Here is an 18158-nt window from a genome sequence, read left to right on the forward strand (position 1 = left end):
GAGAGAGAGAGAGAGAGAGAGAGAGAGAGAGAGAGAGAGAGAGAGAGAGAGAGAGAGAGAGAGAGAGAGAGAGAGAGAGAGAGAGAGAGAGAGAGAGAGAGAGAATGCTCGGTTTAAACTGGCTCGGTTAGTAGACACACCTGCTCGGCACACACCCCTCTGCCCCACACCTACATAAGTCAGCCACACTACTATGGTCGTCTACCCACAAGCACAACACACTCGCTGCCCTCACCCTTGTCCTCCTTCCTCTCCTCCTACAGGCAAGAAATTACTTCGTCCTGCTGTGCTATCCTATCTCCTACTACAAATAAGAATCTTTCTCATAATCTGTGCTATCTTGCTTCTCCTTCCTTCTTTCCTCCTCCTCAATTCCTCTTCCTTTCTTTCCTCCATCTCGATTCCTCATTCCTTTTTTCCCTCTGGTTCCTTTTCACTGTATCTAGACTTCTTCCTCTTTTAACATACTCTTCAGTAAACTAAAAATCCTGTAATGACAGACCAAGGCTAAATAAACTCTTAATAAACTCTGTACTATGGCTTCGTATTGTACTGACTGAGGCACTCACTCAACTACACTTTCTGTGCCTTAATAGATGTTATTGGTGAGTGTGGCTGTAATGAAGCTTCCTCTAAGCATGTGGCTTTGATTGTAATACTAATAAAGTGAAGTGACATTAAGGCTTGTTTTATTGTCTGCGTGTGTGTTGTGTACATTGTCTTGGAGGAAAAAGGAGATATAGAAAGGAAAGAGAAGGGCTCACAGAGATAAATACCAACAAAGAAAGGAGAGAGAGGGAGAAAGGAAGATCTTGACTGAAAGGAAGGAAAGATTGCGAGGGCCTCACGGAGGTAATGACTGAAAGGAAGAAAAACGAAGAGGAGGGCCTGAAGGAAGAGAGAGGGGTAAGGACCTGAGGGAGAAAAAGAAAATACTGATTGAAGGCACAGGAATAGTGGGAAGTAACAGGAAGTATGAAAAAAGAAAAAAAATCATTAACAAAAGTTTGGAAGAGAGTATTAAGTCAATTAAAGCAAAGAATACTGTAAATTTTAAAATTTCTCCCATCCATAGCCATCCCCTCGACACGAGTTTCAACAATATTACAATCCTTCCTATTCTTGGCCATTTCCTTGAGATAAGTTCCAAAAATACTACAAGCTTTCTCATTTTAATTAGGCCATTCCTTTAACATAAATTCCAGCAGCATTACTAGCTCTCCTGTCCTTGGCCACATAAATATCTTAAAAATTCACTCTCCTATGACCCCACCCACCATGGACCCCTACAAGGCGTATAAGCCAATAAGTCCAACAGTTCTAGGGGTAGCAGGAAAGTATATGTGGCCACCACAGGACACAGTGGTACCCGCATGGCTCATGGTCACGCAGACTACCTGACTGACCTCCAAGCCAGGAGAGGCCACCAGTCTTGGTTGGAATAGGAGACCAAAGAGATGGGTTACTAGCTGGAGCACACGATTACGACCACTCAACCTTTGGAAGTCCCGTCTTCCAGTCTTACTGGGAAGTCATGCACGACAAACATGTGGGACGACTAAGTTTAAGGATGTGCCACACCATCCTCAAGGTTTAGTATGTCCAATGGAGTGAAGAATTATTCAGGAAGAGGGAAGGGATACAGCTCGGGGTGGTTGATTGCGGTCATCCAGATAGGCCTGCCCCTATGTTTGTATGGCATCCAGTACTCTGAAAAATTAGAAGGTGGGGATAGAAAAAGCACCACTGCCCCACCAATCACATGAAAGACATGGCATGCCGGTCAATTACAATAGTAAATTTTCTCCCAATGATGGAAAGTCTCTAACTAGAGGTGAATGGAGGAAAGCTGGATGAGGTAGAACATTTCTGTTATTTGGGAGATGTTCTGGACTGTGAGGCGGGAGTGGAGAGGACAGTGAGAGCGAGAGTGGCGGCAGCGTGGTTAAAGTGGAGGGAGGTGGCTTGTCTGCTCGTGAATCGTAGCATCCCTCTAAAGAGCAGAGCAGGGGTGTACCAAGCGTGTATTAGATCAGTGATGTTGAATGGAGCAGAAACATGGGCTCTAATTAGAAAATTGATGGAGGTATTGAGAGCAAGTGATCGCAGAATGCTGAGGTATATGGCGGAGGGTGAGCAGTAGAGTGAGAGCTGTGATGAGACAGAGAGAAGGGAGTAGAGCGAGAGAGAGAGAGAGATAGAGAGAGAATAGAGAGAGAGAGAGAGAGAGAGAGAGAGAGAGAGAGAGAGAGAGAGAGAGAGAGAGAGAGAGAGAGAGAGAGAGAGAGAGAGAGAGAGAGAGAGAGAGAGAGAGAGAGAGAGAGAGAGAGAGAGAGAGAGAGAGAGAGAGAGAGAGAGAGAGAGAGAGAGAGAGAGAGAGAGAGAGAGAGAGAGAGAGAGAGAGAGAGAGAGAGAGAGAGAGAGAGAGAGAGAGAGAGAGAGAGAGAGAGAGAGAGAGAGAGAGAGAGAGAGAGAGAGATATTAAGGCCAGAATAAAACAGTAATTTAGTATTCACGTAAATCAGAGAACAGTCCAGGCCTTTGCTAGAGCTGAGGATGGAGAGGGAAAGTAAAGCAATATCCAAAACTCCTTCCCCCTCACTCTTGTTTTCCTTCAGCCAGCATTTCCGTGAAGGTCTAAATCAAATATTTTGTTTTAATTTAGCTTCGACTGTCCTCATCTCTCTTCGGGATGAGGGAAGGAGGGAAGAGAGGAAAGGAGAAAGGAGGGAATGAGGAGCGTTCAGGATTTGGGACAAGTCTAGGCCGCTTGGCTAGGATTACTCGGATCGGTCTCAGTAGAGTAGACGGTGTGCGGACCCTGGCCTGAAAGGCTTCTGGATCGTAGACTCTTCACCAAAAACTTGACTTTCATTTCTGAGTCCACAAGGTCTCAGTCCGCTCCTGCACAGGAGGGTAAAAGATTCGTAAACTATCTTGTGGCTGTGGTTCGCTGATAATGATAATTTTAGGCTATTTGAGCTCCCATTTTCTTTCATTCATTTTTTATTTCATTATTCATCTATGGGGCCTATCCAAAAATAGACATGCCAACTGTGAATGCAATCCGTGAATAATTTGCCAAACGCCTTATTATTATGATTTTATTGCTTTTTTGTGGAGTTTAATATTATTGTTGTTGCGCTGTCTCTATATCTAGCAACATCTTTATGCACTGTTAAGGTGCGCCCTGCCCAGATGGCTGCATATACTCGCAAACTGAAGAGAATACATTACTGTCGATGAGAAAAATTAATAGCTGCATAGATAACAACTAAATTAAAAAGAAGTCATCAAAAGTTTGTATCAGCACAAAACACCTATAACCTATAACAAATCAACAAAATATTGGTAGGTTCCATTTGGGGAGATTTCGGCCTGCCTGTATCGACAACCATCCAAAAATCTTGGACAGCATCGAAAAATAATAATAACGACACCAAATTCGCGAGACTGCAACTGAGAAGAAAGTAGAAACTGATAACATAGAGACAAACGAAACAGATGCTGCTGCTGGTACTCTTCCTCCTTTACCTTCTCACCCTTGGCTCAATATATCTTCAACCCACGTAAGTATTTTTATCATCATTTCACGAGCCACGCCTTCATCTTCACTTTCTTCCCTCCCACTCACCGCCACACCTTACTCTTCCTCCTCGCTGATTCTTCTCATTTTTTCTTCTTTCGATCTCTTCCTACTGACAAACACACTTTCCCTCCCTTCCTGGTCGGTCTGTCTGTCGGTCGGTCGGTCGGTCTCTGTCTCTCTCTCTCTCTCTCTCTCTCACCTGTCTCCTATCGGGGCAGCCAGATTTGGAAGGCTCCTCAACGACGCAGTACGTGACACCCGATCAAAAAACGACCCTCAGCCACGTCCCTCCACCCCGCCCGTGTAAATAGACGCCATGCATCGCAACAAACCCGTAACCGTGATCCCGCAAGTACCACCACCTCTATTACCAAGCCTCTAGATAACTTAAAAATCCTTGGTTTCAATGCGCGTAGCCTAAGAAACAAATTTGATGAACTGAGATGCCTTGCTCTAACAGAAAATTTTGACATAATTGCTATAACTGAAACATTTATCGACACCACAAATATTGATTTAAGTTCCGAATACAACATAGATGGCTACAGACTCTTCAACAAAGATCGTGTAAACCGTAGAGGCGGTGGCGTCGCCCTTTTTGTCAAAAGCTATTTGCAACCCACTGACAAAACACCAAGAGACAGTAACGTTGAACATTTGTGCGTGCGAGTAAACATTGCAAGTCAATTTAAATATATCTGTCACCTACAGGCCTCCCGGGCAATCACTCGATGACGACCTTGAAATGTACAACGTTTTAAGGCAGCCACTTAATAACAACGACTCACTGATATTAGGAGATTTTAACCTCCCCCTTATCGACTGGGCGACACTATCAGGTACAGAAGGCGAGTCACATAGAATGATCGAATTTTTAGAAGAAAATTATCTAAGCCAAATGGTTTCTGAACCAACTCGACAAAATAACATACTCGACCTTGTTATAACGACCCAAGATAACCTTGTCAGTAATGTCACGGTAGGAGAACACCTCGGTTCTTGCGATCATAAATTAGTGCGCGTCGACATTAGAGCTCAAACATCAGTGACTGAAAATAAAGTAAAGGTCCCCAATTTCAAAAGTGCTAACTTCGTAGAAATCTGACACAAATTAACAGAAATACAACTATCAGATGACGGCAATGTAGAGGAAGCCTGGCTAAGCTTTAGAAATCATTTACTCACTCAGCAGAACACATTCGTCCCTTTGTGCGAGAATGACACTAATAAAAGCCCACCTTGGTTTAATAGCGAAATTAAACACTCAGTCAATGAGAGAAAATTGTCTTACAGGCTAAAGAAAGAACAAAGCACGTTCGAAAACATAAGACTTTATAATGATGCCAGGCGACGAGTAAAAAGCTTAGTATGTTAGGCAAAGCGTAGATACGAAGAAAATATTGCAGCCAACTGTAAAAATAATCCGAAATCTTTCTTCAGTTACATAAACATCAGAAAGGCGATCAGAAGTGGAATTGGACCTTTAACAAACAGCGACTGCAACGACATCCACATCGTTGGTGTAAATAATGAAGAGCACTGGGCCATGAGCCGAGCCCTGAGGGACGCCACTGGTGACCGGCGCCCACTCTGAGTTAAATCCGTCAATCACCACTCTTTGTTGTCTGTTGCTCAACCAATTCGCGATCCATTGGTTTACTTGACCGTCAATACCTATTTGCTTTAATTTATAAAGTAATTTATGATGTGGGACTTTATCAAACGCTCTCTGGAAATCAAGATAGACTACGTCCAATGATTTGGTTACGTCATAAACTGAGAAGAGGTCGTTATAGAAGGTCAATAGGTTTGACAGGCAGGATCTTTTGTTACGGAGGCCATGTTGTGAATCCCCAATTAATGAGTGGCTTTCGAGAGAGAGAGAGAGAGAGAGAGAGAGAGAGAGAGAGAGAGAGAGAGAGAGAGAGAGAGAGAGAGAGAGAGAGAGAGAGAGAGAGAGAGAGAGAGAGAGAGAGAGAGAGAGAGAGAGAGAGAGAGAGAGAGAGAGAGAGAGAGAGAGAGAGAGAGAGAGAGAGAGAGAGAGAGAGAGAGAGAGAGAGAGAGAGAGAGAGAGAGAGAGAGAGAGAGAGAGAGAGAGAGAGAGAGAGAGAGAGAGAGAGAGAGAGAGAGAGAGAGAGAGAGAGAGAGAGAGAGAGAGAGAGAATCATTTACACGTACTGCAATATAAACAACGAATACGGAGACATAACTCACAAGACCTAAGATCAAAGAGCGAATGAGCGTGGAAAGAAGCAATGAGCAAATGAGATCGAGGAAGTTACTGGACCTGGAAGTCATGGAGTGGCAGAAGGGTGGAAGGGAAGGGGCTTGGGAGGAAGAAGAGGACAAACACAATGAAAAGGAACAGGCCGAATAGGTAGAGATGCTGAAAAACGTGGAAGATGATGTGGAAAAGAAAAGAATGAGGAGGACAAGAGTGGAGGAAACGAAGAAGGAAGATGAGAACGAGAGGGAGGACGACGGCGAGGAGGAGGAGGAGGAGGAGGAGGAGGAGAAGGCGGGAGCTCAAGATAAACGTAACAACAGAGGGTTTGAAGCTAAAGCAACACAGGATGAGGGTGGCGAGGTCTGAAGCATAATTCCAGCAGAGAGGAAAAGTAATACCTGCGACAATATTGGGATTAGACACTCGAAACACCTTAACGAAGATATTACCCTCAAAATAAGACTGAAAACTTGACGCAACAAACAAAAAAAGAGAGACTGAAGAAACGGAAATGAAAGCAAATTAAATGTAAATGCAAAATGACGATGAAAAAATGGTGTTGGTGGGAAGAAAAAAACAAGACAAAACAGGCGAGGTAAACGAGCACCTGATCCGGGAATAATTAACGAAGACTGGGAGGATAAACAAGGCGATAAACGTCGATAATGAGAAGGGAAACAGGAAAGATGCGGTAAAAAAATGCTGGGCGAGGTCAAGGTAGAGAAATAAAAGGAGAGGGAGAGGATGAAGGAAAAGAGAAGGAAAGAAGGAAGAGGAAAGGGTTGGACCGAAGACAAGAGAAGGAGGTGGAGGTGGAAAAGGGGGAATAAGTGGGAAGGAGTAAGATACAGGGTGGGGAGAAGGGAGAGGAAAGAGGAGCATGAAACAGGAAACGAAGAAGAAAAGTAGGAGTGAAAATATAAGGCGAGGAAAACAAGAACAAGAAAAGAAAAGTGCAAGGGATTGAGAACTTGAAGAGAAAGGGGGAACGAGAGAGAGGAGGGAAAACAGAAAAAAAGTAGGAAAAGAACAACAAAAAGGAGATGGAAAAATACAAAGGAAGGAGATGGGAGGAAAGAATGAAGCGGTGAGTACGTCAATTAGAGCGGATAAGAAGAAAAATACGAGAAAGCGCAGAGGGGAAAGCGAAAAAGGGGAAAGAGGAAAGGAGGTTTGTAGAGAAAAGAAGCACGTATACTCAAAGGCAAGATGAAAAAGAAGAGCAAATAAAGAAAGCACGGAGGACGAAAACACGGTCAGTAGGATGAAAGGAGCAGGAGTAATTATGTTAGAGAGAAGCAAGGAAGGCGAGGAAACTGCGGGGTGAGAGTATGGGGAACGCGAGGTGTGAGGAAGTTATTGATCTATGAGAGAACGAGATAACCCTTGAGGCAAATGAAAGAAAGCACGGAGGACGAAAACACGGTCAGCAGGATGAAAGGAGCAGGAGTAATTATGTTAGAGAGAAGCAAGGAAGGCGAGGAAACTGCGGGGAGAGAGTGTGGGGAACGCGAGGTGTGAGGAAGTTATTGATCTATGAGAGAACGAGATAACCCTTGAGGCAAATGAAAGGGGAAGAAAGGAAAGGGGTATCAAGTGTGGAAGGGGTAACAGGAAGTGGAAAGCGGAAGTGAAAGAAAAAGATGGAAAGCGAGTGTTTAATGTGTCACTTGAACTGTTTCGTGGATTTACATAGATAGATTTACATAGAAAATCAGACCACACAGACCCCATGGTCCAGACTTGGTGGTCTGTCCTTAAACCTAAGTGATTTTACATTAATCAGAAGACTCCAAAACGTTGCATTTCTACTCTAGTTGATATTAAGTTGAAGGAAGTGACGGTCGAGCTTATTTTTGAAGGAGTCAATCGTGTTACACTGGACCACTGATGATGGGAGCTTATTCCATTCTCGCACTACAACGTTGGTGAAGAAAAATTTGGTGCAGTCTGAATTTACTTGTCTACATCTGAGTTTTACGCCATTGTTCCTCGTGCGCAAAGTGTCATCGATCATAAACAATGTTGATCTGTCTACATTCGTGAAACCATTAAGTATTTTAAAACATTCGATCAGTTTTCCTCGGAGGCGACGTTTCTCAAGAGAGAACATGTTAAGGGTAGAAAGCCTTTCTTCGTAGGATTTGTTGCGCAAGGAAGGGATAATTTTCGCTGCCCGACGCTGAACACCTTCTAATTTAGCAATATCCTTTGCATGGTGGGGAGACCAAAACTGTACCGCATATTCCAAGTGGGGTCTGACTAAACTGTTGTAGAGCGGGAGTATTACATCTTTATTCTTAAATAAAAATTTACTTTTAAAGAAGCCCAACATTCTGTTAGCTTTATTTTCTGCATCTATGCATTGATGTGAGAATTTGAGGTTTGAAGCGATTTTGACCCCAAGTCCTTGACGCATTGAACGCTTTTGAGTTTAACGCCGCGCATTTCGTAATCAAACTTTTTATTCCTCGTTCCAACTTGAAGGACCTGGCACTTGTCTACGTTAAAGGGCATCTCCCATCTATCCGACCAAGCTGAAATTTTGTGCAAATCCTCTTGGAGGCTTTGCCTGTCTTCGTCAGTGAGAACCGAGTTACCAATCTTTGTGTCGTCTGCAAATTTACTAATGCGGTTATTGAGTCCAACATCCACGTCGTTGATGTAAATAATGAAGAGCACTGGGCCAAGAACAGATCCCTGAGGGACGCCACTAGTGACAGGCGCCCACTCTGAGTTAAATCCGTCAATCACTACTCTTTGTTGTCTGTTGCTCAACCAATTCGCGATCCATTGGTTTACCTGACCGTCAATACCTATTTGTTTTAATTTGTAAAGTAATTTATGATGCGGGACTTTACCAAACGCTTTCTGGAAATCAAGATAGACTACGTCCAGTGATTTGGTTACGTCATAAACAGTGAAGAGGTCGTTATAAAAGGTTAATAGATTTGATAGGCAGGATCTTTTATTTCGGAAGCCATGTTGTGAGTCCCCAATTAATGAGTGGCTTTCAAGGTAACTCACAATTTTGTCTCTAATTATGCCCTCAAGTAGCTTACCTACAACCGAAGTTAGACTAATGGGCCTGTAATTACCTGGTACTTTTTGTCTCCTTTCTTAAAAATCGGTGTCACGTTAGCCTTTTTCCAATCTGAAGGGACAATGCCTTGTCGCAAGGACATATTGAATACGGTTGTGAGGGAGGAGAGTATTTCGCTCTTTGTTTCTTTCAGCAGAGTTGGATATACTTTATCAGGTCCAGGACTTTTATTTGTTTTAAGTGATTTGAGGGCTTTAAGGACTTCATCGGGTTTTATTTCAAAGTTAGACAATGCATGCTCGGGATTTACATTAGTACTGGTGTTGGTGGTGGTGGTGGAGGACTGTTATTATTAAACACCGAGGAAAAGTAATTATTTAATAGGTTTGCAACGTGTTGGCTGTCAGTCACTAGTGCACCGTCGCTGTTTATTAAAGGTCCAATTCCACTTCTGATCGCCTTTCTGTTGTTTATGTAACTGAAGAAGGATTTCGGATTATTTTACAGTTGGCTGCAATATTTACTTCATATCTACGCTTTGCCTGATGCACTAATCTTTTTACTCGTCGCCTTGCATCATTGTAAAGTCTAATGTTTTCGGGCGTGCTTTGGTCTTTCTTTAACCTGTAAGACAATTTTCTCTCCTTGACTGAGTGTTTAATTTCGCTATTAAACCAAGGTGGACTTTATTAGTGTTAATTCGCTTCTCGCACAAGGGGACAAATGTGTCCTGCTGAGTGAGTAAGTGATTTTAAAGTTTAGCCAGGCGTCCTCTGCATTGCCGTCATCTGATAGTTGCATATCTATTAGTTTTCGTCGGATTTCTACGAAGTTGGCTCTTTGAAATTGGGCACCTTAACTTTATTTTCAGTCACCGATGTTTGAGCTCTAATGTCAACGCGCACTAGTTTATGATCGCAGGAACCGAGGTGTTCTCCTACCGTGACATTACTGACTAGGTTATCTTGGGTCGCTATAACAAGGTCAAGTATGTTATTTTGTCGAGTTGGTTCAGAAACCATTTGGCTTAGATAATTTTCCTCTAGAAATTGATCATTCTATGGGACTCACCTTCTGTACCTGACAGTGTCGCCCAGTCGATATGGGGAGGTTAAAGTCTCCTAGTATCAGTGAGTCGCTGTTATTAAGTGACTGCCTTAAGACGCTGTACATTTCAAGATCGCCATCAAGTGATTGCCCGGAGGCCTGTAAGTGACAGATATATTTAAATTGACTTTTGCAATGTTTACTCGCACGCACAAGTGTTCAACGTTACTGTTTCTTGGTGTTTTGTCAGTAGGTTGCAAGTAGCTTTGACAAAAAGGGCGACACCACCCCTCTACGGTTTACACGATCATTGTTGAAGAATCTGTAGCCATCTATGTTATATTCGGAACTTAAATCAATATTAGTGGTGTCGATAAATGTTTCGGTTATAGCAATTACGTCAAAGTTTTCTGTCAGAGCAAGACATCGCAGTTCATCAAATTTGTTTCTTAGGCTACGCGCATTGAAACTAAGGACTCTTAGGTTATCTTGAAGCTTGGTAATAGAGGTACTGGAGGGTTCAATGTTACGAGTCTGTTGCGGTGTGAGGTGTCTATTTACACGGGCGGGATGGAAGGACGTGGCTGAGAGTCGTGTTTTGTTTTTAGGGCGTTACGTACGGCGTTGTTGAGGAGCCTTCCAAATCTGGCTGCCCTGATGGGGACAGGTGTATGCCGTCCCTTTCGAAAAGTCTACTCTGGCCGTAGAAATCGTTCCAGGCGTTAAAGAATTCGACGTCAAGCTCTCCGCAGAGAGTCTGCAGGCGGTTGTTGAGGCTGAAGGCCTTACTGTAGAAGTCGCCCTCATCCCATGTCCGTGGTAGAATTCCTGAAATCAAAATATTAGGGATTTAGTCTTATACTGCTGGATGAGCCTACGGTACTTGTCCAGCAGGTCCTCAGACCGGGTCGTGGTGACGTCGTTTGTACCTGTGTGGAGAACAAAGAGTGAGTCATTAGAGGCCACAGCGGAGACCTCGTCCAGTGCAGCTGTGATGTCGTCAACACCAGCTCCAGGATAACAGTAGTTACGCCTACGACGGGGGACTCTGCCACAGAATTCCACCACCTGATGGCGAATCATAGAGTCACCGACCAAGAAGGTGCTCTGTTCCTCGTCCTCCTCCTCCAGTATGGCAAATATGTTGTAGCAATGAGTAGGATAAATGGCTCTAGGGCGGGTCTGGCCTCCTCTCACGGGGGTGAAGCATTCAGCGTCAGCTCTACCGGTTCCCTGTGACGTGCCTTCTTCGGAAGGTGGCTGGGCATCGAGTGCAGGTGAGGAGGGTGATGAGGCGTCAATTGCAGGAGGGGCGACGATGTTGGCCTGGATAAACTCCTGCAAGGTATCAACAGTACTTGTTAGTTCGGTGATCTTCTTCTCGCCAGCCGTCAGCCTTTCGTCCTGTTGAAGGAGTCTCGTTTCCATCTGCTGAGTCAACAGGCAGATCTTGCAGACGGTCGATCGTCCTGAGAAGAAATGACCAGAGAAGTTTCCTGTGCAAGTCGAACATTTCTTGAGCGCCATCTTGGTAAGGAGGAGGTATCTATATATTTGCTTTTCTTTTTTCGTAGGGCAGAGGGACGCGTGCGTGAATAAGCGAGAAGAGAGAGAGAGAGAGAGAGAGAGAGAGAGAGAGAGAGAGAGAGAGAGAGAGAGAGAGAGAGAGAGAGAGAGAGAGAGAGAGAGAGAGAGAGAGAGAGAGAGAGAGAGAGAGAGAGAGAGAGAGAGAGAGAGAGAGAGAGAGAGAGAGAGAGAGAGAGAGAGAGAGAGAGAGAGAGAGAGAGAGAGAGAGAGAGAGAGAGAGAGAGAGAGAGAGAGAGAGAGAGAGAGAGAGAGAGAGAGAGAGAGAGAGAGAGAGAGAGAGAGAGAGAGAGAGAGAGAGAGAGAGAGAGAGAGAGAGAGAGAGAGAGAGAGAGAGAGAGAGAGAGAGAGAGAGAGAGAGAGAGAGAGAGAGAGAGAGAGAGAGAGAGAGAGAGAGAGAGAGAGAGAGAGAGAGAGAGAGAGAGAGAGAGAGAGAGAGAGAGAGAGAGAGAGAGAGAGAGAGAGAGAGAGAGAGAGAGAGAGAGAGAGAGAGAGAGAGAGAGAGAGAGAGAGAGAGAGAGATTGGAAGGCGTAGGAGGGAGATAGGGATGGAGGGAGGAAGAGGGCGAAGGAAAGGGGGGGAGAGAGAGAGGGTGGGAGTGAGGAAGGAGAGACAGAGAGGGGCAAGTGGGGGGTAGTAATGAGAGAGAGAGAGAGGGGGAGGGGCAATGGAGAGGGGAGGCGAGAGAAGAGGAGGAGCGAAACGCGAGAGGGAGGGAGGGAGGATTACTGGTCTCTGGGGAATAATCTGGTCAAGTCAGGTCAGGTAGGTCTGAACACCTGCGTAGGAAGTGGCGTCGGAGTGGAATCTGGAAATATATAAAGAATGTGGCGGAAAGAGTGTAACACTGTGTTTTGTGTATAGGTGTATATATGTTTTACAGGGCGCTACTGCGAGAGGGTAGATACAGGCGGAGAGAGGTAGTAAAAATAAGGGCAACACTTAATCCTGTCCAATGAAGCACGTGGTCGCACAGCAAACAGCACACCTCTGCGGGCAGCTAACTCGGTTGACAATAAGCAGTACGCAGCACGACGCGAAATAGCACACGGCACACAGCACAGCAAGATCTACAGTACAGTTCAGTACAGCACACGAGGGTGGATTCGCAAGCGAGAGAGGTCACGGAAGTGGGAGCGCGTGTGGTTTGACCTCTCGGGGTGATTGTTGTGTTGTTGATAAAAAATGAAGGTGGACGATAAAGTGAAAGGAGAGAAGTGTGTGTGTGTGGGGGTGGGGGGGGGGTCGAAGAGGGGGGAGAGGATGCGAAGGAAAGGGAGGGCGTGTGTGTGTGTGTGTCAACTACGTGGAGAGCTGGAGCGTAAGGTGTGTGTGTTTGTGACGAGGCAGTAAAGGGCAGGAAGCGAGGAATACATAGTGGAGAGGAAATGTCTTGAGGTATGGAGTTTGTGAGTGCACCGGAAGGAAGGAACATTGCTTGTGTATTTGGTGTGGGGGGAGAGGGGAGGGAGGGAGGGAATGAAGAAAAAGAGGGAAAGCAGGAGGAAGGGTGGTGGGGGAAAAGAGAAGGAAGGAGGGCTGGGAGTAGGTCGAGAGGGAATAAGTGAAATGAGGGAAGGGCGAAGGAGAGCATGAATAAAAAGAGGAAGAGTAAGAGGTAAAGCGGGTGTGAATGAGGGAAAAAGAGATGGAAGGAATGAGTTAAGAAGGGAAGGAGGGAGGGACGGAATGAGGGAACATTGGAAGGGAAGACAGGAAGAGAAAGAAATATAGAAAAAAAAGAAACTACAGTGCAATGAAATAATAGGTGAAGTTTTCTTTTTGGTAAGTTAGTATTTAATTAAGAGAGTGTCTTTGTCAAAGAACCACAGCTTTTGCGAAGTGTTTCCCAGCAAATTATAAGAAGATTTGTCCTCTCACGTCGTGAAAAAGGGAAGGTGAGTGTTCTCTCTCTCTCTCTCTCTCTCTCTCTCTCTCTCTCTCTCTCTCTCTCTCGTCTCCCCTGAGTGGCAGGAAGCCCGGCACTTAGCTGGGCCACATCCACGGATACGGATTAGCCGCCTCGAGGTACACGAACACCAACACGGATGTAGGCGGCGACACGTCACTCATCGGTCCATTAGCGCGGAGACGGGCTCTAAAACAGCTTCAGGGACAGCTTAGGAATTTACCGGGAAAGGAGAGCAGTTCTGAAGGAGATAAGTGTGAGGGAGAGGATGAAAAGGAGTTTCCACTAATAAGGTTTGTTGTTGATAAAATTTTTGTCCTTGTGCAATTCGAATGTGTCACGTAAACACATATATAACAAAATTTAAATCCGTAAAAGAAATTAGAAGGGAAAGGAACGAAACGAAGCTAAGTGAGATTATGGTTACTTGGCAGACATATTTATGAGCTACATGTCAATGTATAAATGTTCAGATGACACAGACCCTATGGTTCAGACTAGATGGTGTCTCCTAATCCTAAACCTAGGCACAACGATATGAAACAGTCACGGATACTGCATCTCTATCAGCGAATTTCAAGGTGGAGGAAGTCACGCTTGATTTTGTTTAAAATTCTTGAATCGTGTTGCGAAGACCCATTGAAAGTGGGAATCTATTCCATTCTCGTGCAACAATACTTTTTTTTATAGTAAAGGAAGCAGCTGAAGGGCAAAATCAAATGAAAACAAAAAAAGCCCGCTAAGCACTGGTCTTATAAAGAAATTGAGTGTCCAAAACAGAGGTCAATTTCGGGCGGAGAGGTGTCTTGATACTCCCCTCTTGAAAAAGGTTAAGTCGTAGGCAGGAGGAAATACAGACAAAGGAAGGTTATGCCAGAGTTTACCGGTGAAAGGGATGAACGAATGAAGATGCTGGTTATCTCTTGCATAAGGGATTTGGACAGTATAGAGATGAGCCAGAGCAGAAAGACGAGTGCAGCAGAGCCACGGGAGGGGTGGAGGCGTGTAGTTAGCAAGTTGAAAAGAGCAGTCAGCATGAAAATACCGATATAAGCTGGAAAGAGATGCAACATGGCGGCGGTATTTAAGAGGTAGGAAACTGTCAGTAAGAGGAGAAGAATTGAAGAGATGAAGAGCATTTGATTCTACTTTGTCCAAATGAACTGTGTGTGTGTGTGTGTGTGTGTGTGTGTGTGTGTTATCCACCACGGCCAGATCACGTGTTGGACTCGTAATCGCCAGCAGGTACCCTCCCGACATGAGCAAGTGCTCTTTATCGTCGATCCATGTGTGCATGTGTGTGTGTGTGTGTGTGTGTGTGTGTGTGTGTGTGTGTATGTGTGTGTGTGTGTGTGTGTGTGTGTGTGTGTGTGTGTGTGTGTGTGTGTGTGTGTGTGTGTGTGTGTGTGTGTGTGTGTGTCACAGAGTCTGCGGTGTGTGTGTGTGTGTGGGGCCCACCAAATATGAGATGCATACTCTATACGAGGGCGGACAAGGCATCTGTGAGGGAAAAAAACAAACAAACTGGTGGAGACGATACAGAACGCCCAACCTCGAGGAAGCACATTTAGTAAGAGAGGAGATATGAGGCTTCCAGTTAAGGTTCTGAATAAAAGATAGACTGAGGATGTTTATTGTAGAAGAAGGTGGCACCTGAGTGTTGTCGAAGAATAGGGGACAATTGTTTGGGAGATTGTGTCGTGTTGACAAGCGGGGGAATTGAGTTTTCGAGGCACTGAAGTACCCCTCCCTAAGGCAGAAATAACAGTAAGGTCTGAGGTTAAGCGTTCTGCAGCATCCAGCCTAGAATTCTGTAATTCGTGTTGGGAGGGTCTACTGCCAAAAGATGCAGAGTAATGCAGAGTAGAGTCACCGGCGTACGAATGGATAGGACAGTTTGTTTTGGAAAGATCATTAATGAACGACAGAAAAAAAGAGCAGGAGATAGGAGAGAGCCCTGTGGGATACCACTGTTGATAGAATTAGGGGAAGAACAGTGGTCGTCTACCATTGTAGATAGATCAGCCAGAGAGGAAACTAGAGATAGAAGTACGGAGAGAGGAATATAATCCGTCGAAGGGTAGTTTACAAAGGAAATATTTATGCCAGACTCTGTCAAAAACTTTTGAGAATTTTCAAAAAAAGATTATCGAAGTATTTTTTTTTCCTTTGCACTCCTCGTAAACCTTTATCTTCGTAAAAAACAAGCTATGGAACAAAAGCTTGGAAGGCGTTCAGGGCCCGAGGGATACTTTCCGAAGGATGTGACGATAAATAACGCCACTTCTTCCCCTCTTCCCTTTCCTTCACAACAAGGGGAAGACGCCATCGGAAGGAGAGGGGAAGGGGGAATAAGCTGAGGGTACGAAAAAGGTGGAGCTAAAAAGGGAGACGGTGGAGGGATGAGTTGAGGGGAAGGTGCAGGGGAGTGAAGGCCAAAGGGAAGTGGAAACTGAAGAACCTTGAAAGGTATACAAGAACAAGGGGAAAAAGAGGCGCTGAAAGGAGAGGACAAGTAAAGAGGTAGGAAGAGATAAACGAGGGACAGTAAAGGGACATGATAAAGGTGGTGAAAAGAAGGATGAGAAAACAAAAAAACTTGGAAAAGGAAAAGTAGGAAGCGGAGTAGGGGAACAGGATAAGGAAAAGCAACCACTGGGTCGACAATATCTGTGGTGTGTGTTCACTGACGATCATCGAGCAGCATTTGTCAACGTTTAAGTGCCAGTATATAAAAGGTGGATATAAATATTTTTCATGTGTCCTTGAAATGAGCTTTGATGTTGGTAATTTCAAACAAAAAAAAATCTGTTCATTGATATATAAAACAACAACAACAACAACAACAACACCAGAGAAGAAAACGCAAAAAGCTTTCAATAATAAAATGATTGGATTCTTTTTCTTGTTTTCTTTTAGTGTTTCATTTATAATTCTTTCCAAATGTTTATTATTTCTTCGTTCCCAATACACAATCATTTGAAATAAGACTACAGTAATTATTAATTATACAATATTTTCATTTTATTTTACAATATATGAAGCGGAAAATTGCGAGCTGAATTTAATCTTCATCCTTGTCAGCCTGGGTCCTGGGGTAATATTATGTTTTCACCCTCCAGCGGCTCGGGGCGACAGAGATGGATATGAGCACCGAGGCCGCATACAGCTCAGCATAAAGCAGCCAGCCCTACCTTTAATTTTACCTTGTCAGTCTGTCTGTATGTCAGTTTCTCTCTGTATTAGCATGATTAACGTTATTCTCTTTTTTCCTGATTTTTTTTTTAAATTCGTATATATGTAAACAGATAAGCCACAATGAAACCGCATAAATGAAATGAATACAAACAACTATAATTAAATACGATAAACACAAACAAATTAATTCACCAATTCATATAATACAAATTAATTCCTTTTTAACGTCACTATCAAAAGCTGACTGATTTTTTTCTTTTTTGTTTATTTAGTATTTAATTTCTTTGTAACATCCTAAGATATTCACACCCTGCATTCAACCAGACATATATACACTTCATGCAAACAGTTGTAGTATATGAGCCTATCACATTGCTACTTATAATTACTATTTTGATGATGATAACACTAATTACAACTCTTACAAGAACAGCAACAAGTACAGAAAGAATTTGTGAAGAGGAAAGACAATAGCCTCCCCTTCCCTCCCCCTCTCCATCGTCAAGGCCACAAGCGAGGGATTGAGAGAGAGAGAGAGAGAGAGAGAGAGAGAGAGAGAGAGAGAGAGAGAGAGAGAGAGAGAGAGAGAGCGCACTCATCCATTCAAACTTTAGTCAGCACTCCACACCTTGCCATACGGAATAGAATACCTCTCACTTTACCTGCTAAAGATGGCACGATTTTTCCTCTTCCTCCTTTCGACTGATACGGAGCACCTTACACCACTTCAGACAACGTTGACACTTATCACAATCCCGCTATTACTGTAAGTAAGAGAACACATAAGTAATGTTATATACCGAAAAGACGGAGTGCAGGAATGAGAGTTAAATAATGTGTAGCTGTGTGTGTGTGTGTGTGTGTGTGTGTGTGTGTATGGGTGGGTGGGTGGGGGTAAATGAAATTCAGCACACGGATAATCACATGAATTTCAGATAGATGCCTCAAAAGATGAATTTTCTGTATCTGTAAGGTATATGAAAGAAAAGGTTTTGCTGAGAAAAGACGTGCTTATAAAGATTTAAAATTAAGGGAGGCGAGGAAAATGATGGTTGGGGGAGACGGAAACATGGAAACCCGGAAACAATAAAGAGCAGGGAGTTTAAAGTCTGCTGGTTTAAAACGAGATTGCTTTTATAGACTATTGCCATCAATGCATCTTCACTAATGGTGGCGTTGACGCACTGAAACTCTGTAAAGGAGAAGGAGGAAGAGGAGGAGGAAAAATGGTAGAAAGAGAATATCCCACACACGCTCCCAGCTGATGCGATTCCACAAACCTGGCGGCCTCTAGTTCATTGTGTATTTACTAAAGGATCTATTTTTCCCACACTACAACGCTCTATATGACAAGATAGAACTTTTCCATCTAACTTTATTGGACCACACTTACACGGATCACTTTGTTGCTCACTCTAGCACTTCAGCATCGTAGTCCATTAGGAAGAGTAGGAGGAGAAAGAGGAGAAAGAGAAATGAGAAATAGCTGATAAATTAACTCTTCGGATTTTTTTGTGTAATTTGTGTTGTTAGTTACAGTATAGTATCACCAACAGAAAA

At 43.9% G+C, this 18158-nt stretch overlaps 1 long non-coding RNA gene across 1 annotated transcript; it reads right to left on the reverse strand.

The window, feature by feature from the left end:
* Positions 1-1158: 1158 nt before the first annotated feature.
* On the reverse strand, positions 1159-17363 carry LOC126982748 (uncharacterized). The gene is made up of 2 exons (XR_007735333.1): positions 17261-17363; positions 1159-1710 (listed from the first exon to the last, which is right to left on the reverse strand). It is a non-coding gene; the product is annotated as an uncharacterized LOC126982748 (long non-coding RNA).
* Positions 17364-18158: the final 795 nt, after the last annotated feature.

Source organism: Eriocheir sinensis, chromosome 51 (genome assembly GCF_024679095.1).
Source record: "Eriocheir sinensis breed Jianghai 21 chromosome 51, ASM2467909v1, whole genome shotgun sequence".
In the NCBI taxonomy this organism is placed as follows: Eukaryota; Metazoa; Arthropoda; class Malacostraca; order Decapoda; family Varunidae; genus Eriocheir; species Eriocheir sinensis.